Below are 7156 nucleotides of genomic sequence, written 5' to 3' on the forward strand. Positions count from 1 at the left end.
ACAACAAGAATGCCACCTAATATGTCAATAGAACCTATTAGTCTACATCAAGAAAGAGAACCTGCTTATATGCACAATGTGCATTCAATCATACCTGAGAAAGAAGAATCAAATGGCAAACCATGGTTTTATGACATTCAAAATATCTTGGAGCATCAGGAATTCCCAGAAGGGACAGATCTGAAGGCAAAAAGAGCAATAACTAGACTAGCTAGACAATTCATTATATCAAGGGGGTGTTGTACAAAAAAATCCCTTGGTTTCCCATTGTTGAGGTGCTTGGATGAAGTAGAATCACAAATGAATATTGAGGAAGTACATGGTGGCATATGTGAACCTCATATGAATGGGCACATGCTAGCAAGTTGCTCCATATGGGATTCTATTGGATGACAATGGATGAAGATTGTTGCAGACATGTTCAGAAATGCCATGCATGTTAAATATTTGGGTGAAAGATCAATGTGCCACCTTCTGAGTTATATTTTTTTACAACACCTTGGCCTTTTTCAGTATGGGGAATAGACATGTTTGGTCCTTTACAACCTGCAGCAAATGAGCACAAATTCATTCTATTAGCTATTGATTACTTTACTAAGTGGGTGGAGGCAATGTCCATAACTCAACCTACAATGAACAAGACTATTCAATTCATCAAAAATAATATCATTTCATGGTATGGAGCACCACATGAAATTTTTTCAGATAATGGAAGGAATTTCACTAAAAACAAAGTCACAGCTCTTTTCAAGCAATTCAAGATCAAACAAATGCACTCATCCCCCTATCATCCACAAATGAGTGGAGCTTTAGAGGCTGCAAACAAAAACATTGAAAATATTCTGAAGAAAATGTCTCCTACTTACAAGTCCTTGCAAGACATGTTACCATATGCCCTATTGGCTTACCGCACGTTAGTTAGAACATCAATTGGGGCAACACTATATTCTTTGGTATGTGGCATGGAAGCAATTCTACCAGTAGACGTTGAAGTTGAAGGGATGAGAGATCCATCCTATGGATGCCCAAAGATTGCGGAATAAGGGGCGAATTTCAAAAATTTTATCTCTCCCTTCAACTGGGAATCGTATTCCCCATTTAGAAAATCATATTTTCAAGGATCAATCTTGAACCATAAACTGAACCAGATCTGAACCAAAAGGAGTGGGAGAGGATTATACCTGAAACGGAGAAATACTATCTCCCAATGGAGGTGTTCACGCCCAAGAAGGATCCAAAATCTGCTCCCACTGAAGATGGCGCAGTGAAGGATGGAGTAGAATCAGCAATGTTCTTCAAAAGAACTTGACCCTTCGCAAGAATCAACTGGACGGCTCGTGAGTACAGCTCCAATCAATCTTTTCCCAAAAGATTGAAATCAAGATCCAATCTTGGTTGCTCCCAAGAACTGGAGATCGAACTGAAGGAATGGCAATGGCAGGAAGGTGGCGGCAGGAGAGAATTCGCAGTATGCAGGAAATCTCTCAATCTCTCTTTCTTTAAGAGAAGAATGCTGTTGATCATGTAAAAGGCTGCCGCCCCCTTCCCCTTTTATAATCTCAAAGGGATCAGCTCCTAATCAGATTAGGAGTTGCTAATCCAAATCATATTTGGTTTAGAAGTCCCTTAGTGATAAGGGATAATCCTTATCTTATCTGCAAATCAGATCAGTTGTCTCCTAATCTAATTAGGAGGTTTCCAGATCTAAATCTTATTTAGATCTTGGACTCTCTGAGTGGATAGGGTCTAAGCCCAATCCTTTTAGCTGACCCACTTCAGAATTCGCCCCCTTTAAATGACTGATCAAATCAGCCCAGTTTGAAATGGGCTTAAGGCCCATTAAGGTTATGTACTCAAAAAACCTTCCAAATTGCTGCCCAGTAGGGCTTCCTTGTATGGCGTGGGACCCAAGCATTGATCTACACATCAGCCACATGGGTTCAGCCCAGCCTTTGTTGCAAGGCCTGGCCGAATGCACTGCTGAAGACAGTGTACCCCCTGAAACCCATCAAATGAGCTCTATGGGCCCAACACTTACACTAAGTGGTCCCTGGGCCAAGCCACCTTGTAACACCCAGGGACTGTGGGCAGATGCAAGATTAGCCCATCAGGCATTATCCTCAATGGTCTTACACTTAACCTCTCAGCCCATAATGATCATACACTGCCCGACAAGAGAGGACCTCTCCCTCGGCTGCAAGGAACAGTGTTGCACTCTCCACTTATACGGATCCCGGGAATTAAAACCTTCTTGCAAACAATTTAGAAACCATACATATATACTTTTATATCTTATATAAAATATGTTTTGCAAAACAAATCTCAACGGTTGAAATCGGCTGCCGGCAGTCTTGGTTTCCATCAGTGAGAGTGCATCCCCGATCATTACCTTTGTTCGACAAAGGGGCTGATCCTGTCACTATGATCACCCACTCAGATGAATTCTCGGACTGTCCCAACATACCCAGGTTTTGACCCCCGCTAAGGATCTCACTGATTGGTACATCAAAGACAGCCAAACCCTACACCTAGTGTAGTATCATAATCGAGTTTAGGGGTCGGGTGTAACTATCCAGTTTTGCCCATCAATCTCCATGGTCCAGGGCAATACTGGAAATCTGGTCCAGTTCAAAGATTCAATTAATCCTACACTGTATGTGCCTAGGGTCTCACCCTGGCAACTAAGATAGGCCACCCCAACCGACTTGGTGGCACCACAGTGTCAGCCTTGTGAGGATAGGTCTCCCCAGACCGACCCACCGGCTGTGAACATTCTAAACTAACACGAGTCTCATTAAGTGTCCAGTTTAAGGGTACTACACAGAAACATACCAAGGGAACATGAATCAAATATGTATCTTTATTCATTTACAATAAACTCATAAAGTACATCATTCTGATTGAAACTAAGGGCATACAAAACTGTCTAACAGCTCCCACTTGCACTTAGGTCCAATCAGGTACTAGCCGGAGTCCCATGCTTTCCACGTGTTTCTCAAACACTTTCTGTGATAGTGGCTTAGTCAATGGGTCTACCACATTCTCCGCTGATGCTACCTCTTTACACTATCCTCCCGTAGGTCCAACGTTGTCATACAACAGTGGAATGAGTGATGTGTTGAATTCCAAATTCAGGAATGAACACCTTCATTCATAAGGCAGCCTCACTTATGGCAATGCTTTCGGCTTGGGTTGTGGACTATTAATTTGCTACTTAGGACCCCTGTTTGCTGACATTCAGGAAACAATACACGATCCTATCGTGAAACCAAATCCAAATGTAGACTTTCTATCATTTGGGTCTGACTGGAAATCGGCATCTGTATACCCTTGGATCTGTAGTGAGCTACCATCGAATACTAGACAAAACTCTTTTGTCCTTTGAAGGTACTTAAGTATGTTTTTTTTTCACAGCAGTCCAATGCTCCTGCCCTGGGTTGGCCTGAAATCTGCTTACTACACTCACTGCCTGAGCAATGTCAGGACGAGTGCACAGCATGGCATACATGATGCTCCCTATGGCAGAGGCATAGGGAACGTCTTTCATGCCATCAATCTCCTCAGAAGTCTTGGGAGACATCTTCTTGGAGAGAGTGACTCCGTGCCTAAAAGGAACATTTCCTTTCGTGGAGTTTTCCATGCTGTATCTTTTGACTATTTTGTCAATGTAAGCAGATTGGGATAATCCTATTATCCGCTTTGATCTATCTCTATAGAGTCGAAGACCCAGTATATAGGAGGCTTCTCCAAGATCTTTCATGGAGAATTGCTGCGAAAGCCATACTTTCACCGTAGTTAACATTCCTACATCATTCCCAATGAGTAGAATGTCATCTACATACAGGACCAAGAAGGTAACCTTATCCCCACTGTACTTCCTGTAGACACAGGGTTCATCCGGATTCTGCTCGAAGTCAAACGATTTGACAGCAGAGTTAAAACGGATGTTCCAACTTCTAGAAGCTTGCTTAAGCCCATAAATGGATCTGTTAAGTTTACATACCATGTTTTCCTGACCTGCAGCAATGAAGCCTTGCGGCTGTTGCATATAGAAATCTTCAGTAAGATCTCCATTCAGGAATGCAGTTTTGACATCCATCTGCCAAATCTCATAATCATGGTATGCTGCTACAGCTAGCAGGATCCTAATGGATTTAAGCATAGCCACAGGCGAAAAGGTTTCCTCATAATCGATGCCCTCTTTCTGAGTGTACCCTTTCGCCACCAGACGAGCCTTGAAGGTCTCAACTTTACCATCGGGGCCCTTCTTCCTCTTGCAAATCCATTTGCAACCGATTGCCTTTACCCCGGAGGGCGGATCTACTAGAGTCCAGACTCCATTGGTCTCCATTGAGTCCATCTCTGCCCTCATGGCCTCCACCCACTTCTGGGAATCTATGTCCAACATAGCTTCCGCGTAAGTCACGGGATCCTCCTCACTAGTCAAGGTTTCCACCAGGTAACTATCCTGGTCATAACCATAACGGACTAGTGGCCTGGATGCCCGAGTGGATCTTCTAAGTTGGTCACTACCTGGAACTTGTGGGACATCTCCCACTGCTCCTGAGCTCTCCTCATCAAGAACAACTTCCTGACGATGGGTGTCCAGGATATAGTCGGTTTCCAAGAATTGTACATTTCGATTGCAGAACACTTTCTGCTCACTTGGGTCATAGAAAAGGTAACCTACAGAGCCTTTTGGGTAGCCTACAAATAGGCAACGGCTGGTCTTAGATTCCAACTTGTCTGCACTCGTTCTTTTAACGTGTGCTGGACAACCCCAAATCTTCAATTGTCTAACACTTGGTTTCTTTCCGGTCCAAAGTTCATATGGAGTATTCGGAACCGATTTGGTTGGAACCCGATTCAGCACGTAAATCGCAGTCTCTAATGCGTAACCCCAAAAGGATGTGGGTAACTCTGAGTGTATGAGAAGCGACCGGACCATATCTAATAAGGTCCTATTCCTCCTCTCTGAAACACCGTTAAGTTGTGGTGTAGCAGGAGGAGCTAATTGTTATACTATCCCATTGTCCTTTAAGTAGTCCCTGAATTCATCAGAGAGATATTCGCCACCTCGATCTGATCGAAGGGCTTTAACTTCTCTCCCTAACTGTTTCTCGACCTCTTGTCTAAACTCATTGAACTTTTCAAAGGATTCAGACTTGTGTCTCATTAGGTACACGTAACCATATCGTGAAAAATCATCTGTGAAGGTGATGAAATACACGTGTTGATTTCGTGTCCTAACACTCAGGGGACCACATACATCAGTATGTATTAGGTCAAGTGTGCCTGTACATCTTTCAGGCTTACCGTCAAATGGCCGTTTCGTCATCTAGCCTTGTAGGCAAGGCTCACAGGTGGGAAGATCTTCTACAGCTAGAAAATCCAAAGGACCATCCTTTACCAACCTTGTGATTCGGTCAACACCGATGTGGCCAAGTCGGTAATGCCACAGACACGTGGGATTAACTGTATCACGGGCTCTCTTCTTGGGGTTTTCAACCGACGTAGTTTCGGTTATGTTAGTTTCTAGAGAAGGATGTAGAACATAGAGACCGTTCTCCAGTTCCTCGTGTGCGATGAATCTGTTGTTTCTTTTAATAGTAATCGTATTACTAAAGAAGACAGAATAACCATCTGCTCACAGTTTTGAGACAGAAATCAAATTTCTTCTTAAATTTTGTACATAAAGACAATCTTTTAGTACAATTTTTCCTTCTCTAAAATATAATTCCACGGTTCCTATGGCCGCGTCTGCAACAGTTGCAGTAGTCCCCAAGTAGAGTGTGACTTCTCCTTCACTCAGCCTTCTGCTTACCTTGAACCCGTGCAGTGAGTTACACGCATGAGTTGAAGCCCCGGAGTCAATACACCAGGACGCAGAAGCTACCAATAAATTGGTTTCTATAACACAAGTTTCGAAGTTACCTTTCTTGGATTCCAGGTAGGCAGGACAATTCCTTTTCCAGTGGCCGGTCTTCTTGCAGAATTGACAGGCATCCGATGCTTTGTCTTTCTTCTGCTTCTTGCTTTTAGTGGCTTTCTTCTGAGGCTTCTTTGCCTTCCTCTTTCTCTTGCCTGTCTTGCCAGCTTCAACAAGCATGGCTACAGGCTCATCCTTTTTAATCAGTTCTTCAGCTCTTTGCAACATATTGCTGAGCTCTTGTAAGCTGACATTCAGCTTGTTCATGTTATAGTTCATGATGAACGGATTAAAGGAAGGAGGCAAAGAGTTAAGGATAGCATCTATCTGGGTTGCAAGGTCCAGCCCGGATCCAAGAGCCTCCAGTTCGTTGATGTATCCCATCATCTGAAGACAATGGTCGTGAACTTGTTGACCCTTGGACATTTGTGTGGTCATGAACTGTTTCAAGACCTTTTATCGAGTAGAATGATTCTGCTCTTCATACATTGTCCTGAGACTGTCCAATATGTCTTTGGCAAGTTCGATCTGATCGAACTGCCTCTGTATCGGATTGTCCAAAGAGGCAATGATGTTACACCGGGCAAGGGAGTTTTTCTCCTCCCATTCTTGATAGTCTCTCCTTCGGGCCTCAGAAGCCCTATCTCCCGGACGCTCCGGGGCAGGATTCTTTGCCACTTTGTCATGTTTTTCAGAAGCAAGGTCCAGCATAAGGTTCCTATACCAATCAGCATAGCTTGGGCCTTTCAACTTGTTGTCATCAAGTAGCTTTGCAAATGATCCGTTTGCCATTTTCTGATAAAAAAGCAAACATCAGTCCACGACCTAATTTGATTCATGTTCATTTCATAGATATGGATTTTAATCTACGATCCATTTCCTTTTATTCGTCTCTGAGATTTCCCTCCTTTCTCAGTGACGGAGACTACGGGTTGTCTCTGGAAATGTGGGAAATCACATAGGGTGCATGAAGCCAACTGTTTCAGCTGCATAACCCCACCACCTTTCTGTGAAGGATCATATCCACTCATCATATGAGTTTTCCCTTTGGCCTCTGTCAGACAAGGTTCATAGCCGTTTTTAGGTAAACCTTTCTGTCCAGTGAGTGCTTACCCATCATATTTGTGAACGCCAAGGTACCGTGAGAGAGTTCCCATTTTCTGGTGAAGCCCCTCCCACATCGGTCTATGACGCCCCTATCATCTTATGAAACACTTAGACAAGCCC

Source organism: Nelumbo nucifera, chromosome 8 (assembly GCF_055504915.1).
Source record: "Nelumbo nucifera cultivar China Antique chromosome 8, China Antique-T2T, whole genome shotgun sequence".
NCBI classification, from domain to species: domain Eukaryota; kingdom Viridiplantae; phylum Streptophyta; class Magnoliopsida; order Proteales; family Nelumbonaceae; genus Nelumbo; species Nelumbo nucifera.